Genomic DNA, 5,843 nt, shown 5'->3' with positions numbered 1-5,843 from the left:
TTAGGCCTTCTTCGCCGGTCAGCAAACCAGTCTGGTCGCTCCATCAACCTACTACGCTCCTGCTCCAGTTAGCTATGGCGGGCCACCTGCTAGCGATGGCGTGACCGGCTACTCGGGCTACCCTGCACCAGCCTCTTATGATCCAGCCCTGCTTGCTGCACTTCATCAACAGCCTTCGACCGGGGCTTGTTCCGGCGGTGGTGATTGGTTTATAGACACCGGTGCATCTTCGCACATGGCCGCTTACCCGGGTAACCTCTCCTCCGTGTCTCCTATTCACACTTCTTCTCGTATCATTGTCGGTAATGGTGCTGGTCTTCCTATCACTCATATTGGTTCCACAAGTTTTCCCTCAACCTCTAGACCACTTTATCTCAATAATGTTCTTGTGTCTCCTGAGCTTATTCAGAATTTAGTTCCTGTTCGTAAACTTTCTCGTGATAACTCTGTAACTGTGGAATTTGACGAAGTTGGTTTTTCTGTTAAGGACGCTCTCACCCGGATGGTTCTTCACCGCTGTGACAGTGCCGGCGATACATACTCCGTCCAGCCTCCATCATCTTCACCTACTGGACCAGTTGCACTTTCCGCCGGTGTTGATCTTTGGCACGCCCGTCTCGGTCATCCTAGCTCCACCGCTCTTCGTCATATTATTAGGGATTTTTCTTTTACATGTAATAAAACGGATGCGCACTCTTGTCACGCATGCCGTCTGGGCAAACATGTTCGCCTTCACTTTAGTACTTCATCCACAGTTGCATCGTTACCTTTTGAGTTAATCCATAGTGATGTCTAGACCTCTCCTGTTGCTAGTAACACTGGTTTTTCATATTATCTTGTTATTTTGGATGACTATTCTCACTTTGTGTGGACCTTTCCATTACGTAAGAAGTCCGAAGTTGCTGCCACTCTTACGGCCTTCTACTCTTACGTATCCACGCAATTCGGTCGTCCTATTCTAGCTTTGCAAACTGACAATGGGAAAGAATTCGACAACACTACCATCCGCAATCTTCTCTCCACACATGGCACTGTTTTTCGTCTTACCTGTCCATACACTTCACAGCAGAACGGTCGGGCAGAACGCATTCTTCGCACTCTTAACGATTGCGTCCGCACCCTCCTCTTTCACGCCTACATGCCACCTCGCTTCTGGCCTAACGCTCTCGCTACTGCCACCCTCCTCATTAACCTTCGTCCATGTCGCACCCGGTGGAACTTTACATCTCACCACCTTCTCTTCGGGTCTCCTCCTTCATACGACGGTCTTCATATTTTTGGTTGCCTCTGTTATCCTAGTATTGTTGCCACCACTCCTCATAAACTTGCTCCTCGTTGTCTTCCTCGGTTACCAGGCTAACACCAAGGGCTATAGATGCTATGACCCGGTTTCCCACCGTGTCATCACATCCCGGCATGTTTACTTCGACGAGTTGTGTTTTCCTTTTAAACAGGAACAGCAGGAGGCTTCTTCATCGGCGCCCGGTCCCTCTGTGGCCAAACCTGTCCGCCCTGGCTTTACCCACCGGTGTAGGACGCCCCTGGACGTGCGGTGCTCCAGCTCTTGCCCGCTGCTTCACCAGCCTCCCCGGCCTCCGCGCCGACCTCTCCGGCTGCTTCGTCGCCAGGCACCGTGCCGGCCTCTCCGGCTGCTTCGTCGCCGGGCCTCGCGCCGGCTTCTGAGCCGGTCTCCCCGGCCTCGCCGGCTTCACCGGCCACTGGGTCGGCTCGCTCGCCGGGGTTGCCATCTTCTGCCCCGGCTTCTTCACAGTCGGGCGTGTCGCCGGCCTCTTTGCAGCCGGGCGCGTCGCCGGCCTATTTGCAACCAGGCTTGGCGCCGACACCGGTAGCGGCTGTTGTGCCACCACCTGCTGGCCCTATCACTCGGTCGCGGCTGGGCGTCCATCGGCGAAGCACTCGCTACCCTCCGGACGAGTACAACTGCGTGGCTTCGACATCTTCCTCGTCGCCATCACCCTTTCCGACCTCCGCCCATTCCGCGCTTCGCGACCCCATGTGGTTTGCCACGATGAAGGAGGAATTTGATGCATTGCAACGCAATCACACTTGGCAGCTCGTCCCCCGTCCTCCTCATGCCAACATCATTACCGGGAAGTGGGTGTTCAAGCACAAGTTTCATCCGGATGGTACTCTTGACCGACACAAGGCTCATTGGGTCGTTCGGGGTTTTCATTAATGAGCAGGTGTTGACTTCACCGACACTTTCACCCCGGTTGTCAAACCCGGAACGATTCGGACTGTTCTTCAGCTAGCGGTTTCTCTGCACCAGATGGATGTTTCGAATGCTTTTCTTCATGGTTATCTTGAGGAACAGGTGTTCTGTCAGCAGCCGACTGGATTTGTTGATGAGTCTTCTCTGGATCATGTGTGCTTGCTCTCTCGGTCTTTGTACGGACTCAAGCAAGCTCCTCGCGCCTGGTACCAGCGCATCGCATCATTCCTTACTCAACTTGGCTTCCGCTCCACTCGCTCTGATGCTTCACTGTTTGTCTACCACCAGGGTGATGCTACTGCCTACCTCCTGCTCTATGTTGATGACATCATCTTGACAGCATGCTCGCCTGCTCTTCTTCGACAGCTCACTGATCGTCTTTGTGCTGAGTTTGCCATTAAGGATTTAGGTCCTCTGCACTATTTCCTCGGGATCGAGGTTATTCGTCGAGCAGATGGCTTCTTTCTTCATCAGCCGAAGTATGCTCATGAGCTTCTGGACCGTGCCGGGATGCTTAACTGCAAACTGGCTGCCACACCTGTTGATACGAAGGCCAAGCTCTCTGCCACAGATGGTTCTCCTGCTTCAGATGCTCCGTTCTACAGGTCGATTGTTGGTGCTCTTTAGTACCTCACTCTTACTCGTCCGGAGCTCCAGTACGCTGTGCAGCAGGTTAGCCTCCATATGCATGCTCCACGTGATGCTCACTGGACCGCGGTCAAGCGCATTCTGCGCTATATCCGTGGCACCTTGGATCTTGGGTTGTCACTTCAGGCTTCATCATCTCCAGACATGACGGCTTATTCTGACGCCGATTGGGCCGGCTGTCTTGACACGCGCCGCTCGACCTCTGGTTATTGCGTCTACCTTGGACCATCACTCATCTCCTGGTCGTCCAAGCGGCAGCCCGTTGTCTCCCGCTCCAGTGCTGAAGCAGAGTACCGCGCCATTGCCAACGTCGTCGCCGAGTGTTCCTGGCTTCGTCAGCTGCTGCATGAGCTCTTGTCTCTGGTTGACAAAGCTACGATTGTCTACTGTGACAATGTTTCTGCGGTCTACCTCTCCGCCAACCCGGTTCATCATCGATGCACCAAGCACATTGAGATTGATATCCACTTCGTTCGGGAACAGGTAGCTCTTGGTCATGTACGCGTGCTACATGTCCCTACGTCCCAACAGTTTGCTGACATCATGACCAAGGGCTTGTCTACTGCGTCTTTCGAGGAGTTCCGATCCAGTCTTTGCGTCGACCATGGTGCCGCTTCGACTGTGGGGGGATGTTGAGATGTAGATAACATATGTGTATTTCTTGTACAACAAGCCCTCCTCCTTCCATGTATAGTCGAGGACATGGCTACTCTTTGTACTTATATATACGTGCATATTGCACCCGATCAATTTATCGTGAGTTGCATAATTCTCTACAGTGTGGTTGAGTCAGTGGCGTGAACTGCGCGGCGACGTGCTGCCCAGTGGCGGCAAGGGCGGCGACAAACAGGTGTACTCCACCCCGTCGGACCTGCTTCCCGACCTAGAAGGCGCCAGAGGAGCTGAGCGATCCTTGTGACGACGGCTGCTGGACGAACCTCCGGCATCGCTGCTGCCGTAGTGCTTCGACGTCTTGGCGTCACCTTTGCCATGGTCTGACTTGTTCGGCCTCTCGCGACCCATCCCAGCAAGGTACAATAAATGAAGGGAAGTCATAGGAGATTGCATGCATGCCGAGTCGCCTAATCACCAACGCCAGGGAGAAAAAGTAGAGACTAGCTAGTGGTGGCATACCTGGATGGACGGAAGAACTTCGGCTGGATGGGAGCACGTCTCCATGATCGGATCTCAGTATTTGGCCGGCGCCAGAGGAAGGTGGGTACGAGGCCAATGCACGGGGCCCTTAGCTATATTTATAACCCTGGCCGCCCATGCAAAATCACAAACAACCTCGCCGTTTGTAGAAGATATACGCAGGTCGTTATGATGCGAATTAGGCTGCACACGTATGATGCGCCAAAAAAGAAAAAATCATCACCAAATAAAGTCTGACCTGCTACGCGCTCGAACTTTCTTCGGTGAGGGGGCATTTGTTCGACGTATTTTTGTGATTGCCATTTTCAGAAGATATAGGTATAAATGTATTTTTTTTCTAATTGCAAGTTATACACATCTATGTTTTATATTGGTTGTATACATACACACATGCATTAGGCAATCCTGGATGCAATGATACGTACATGCATGCATTTTGAGTTTGCTCACATACTAACCAATGTATACTTGCACTTGATGCTCCGTGGCATAGACTTATATAGACATGCAGGCTACAATCAGAAGGCTGAGTCCACATCTACGACACGCCTGCAAGATAACATATAGTATGCGTATCTCTTTAAGTACCATATATACCGGCCGGCGAGCACGTGTATACGTACTTGAATGCCTGCGATTGTTTCAACCAGCAAACCCCGGAGATAAGCGTGAAGATGGCGATCGAACAAACCCGGCCCACCGGCAGTCGGGTAGCTAGGTACGCACGAGATGGTTTTCATTTATTTTACATGCAGGCGTACGCGTCAAGAAAATGGAAGATAAACATCAGCGAGATGATAAGATCCGAGGCGAGATTGCATCCATATCTAGTCCAGGAAAATCGGGACGTTTGGCCCGTCGCCAGACGTCGGGTCGTCCCACCTCCTGCCTATAAATACACACACCCACGCACGGAGGATGGGGGAGAGGCAACTCATGCACGCACACATCCATCGCACAACACCTCCAGCACCCATCCATCGCACAACACCTCCAGCACCCATCCATCCACCGCATCATATCCATCATCTATCCACGCACAAGACTCAGGTATAGTCGCAAGACGACGCACGCAGGCAGAAAGCCAGAGAGCTCTCTCTCACGCCATGCTGAATCGCCGGCCGGACGGAGGACACAGGCATCTACGCCGGCGTACACATAGAAAGGAGGCCGGCGTACAGGGAGCTCTCGACAACTTCAACATGGACGCGAAGCTCACCTTCCCGAAGGGTAAAACATTGATCTAACAAACCTCTTTCTTAGTTCTTTCTTGGCATATAGCATGCACGCACACAAGTCGGGAGCATTGCCTTCGTTCGCATGATTGGACCGCCGCCGGAGATGGAGCCGCCTTTCTGGAAGATAAAGTCAACGTTGCCGGGGATAGTCTTCACCAAGCCAGCCTCACAAAGAACGACGAGGAGGTCGCCATCACCACCTGCTGTCCACCTCGTCACAACGGTTCAACCAAGATATCGACACGGAGCACGCCACCACGCCGCCCACAGTCGAGGTCGCCAGGTCGATGCCCCGGAGGTCGACGCCACGGTGGCTACCCCCACTCATCACCACTTGACGAGGACGATGCGTCGCCGGAGCTCATCTTCACCAAGCCCGCGCTAAGGACGATGACGCCACCGAGGTCGGTGTCACGGAGGTCGATGCCACGGTGGCCACCCCCACTCGTCACCGCTCGACGAGGACAACGCGTCACCGGAGCTCATCTTCACCAAGCCCGCGCTAAGGACGCTGACGCCACCGAGGTTGGCGTCACGGGGGTCGACGCCACGATGGCCACCCCCACTCA

Source organism: Triticum dicoccoides, chromosome 4B, assembly GCF_002162155.2.
Source record: "Triticum dicoccoides isolate Atlit2015 ecotype Zavitan chromosome 4B, WEW_v2.0, whole genome shotgun sequence".
Classification (NCBI taxonomy): domain Eukaryota; kingdom Viridiplantae; phylum Streptophyta; class Magnoliopsida; order Poales; family Poaceae; genus Triticum; species Triticum dicoccoides.
The sequence above is the reverse complement of the archived record's forward strand: the minus strand, read 5'-3'. Positions refer to the sequence as shown.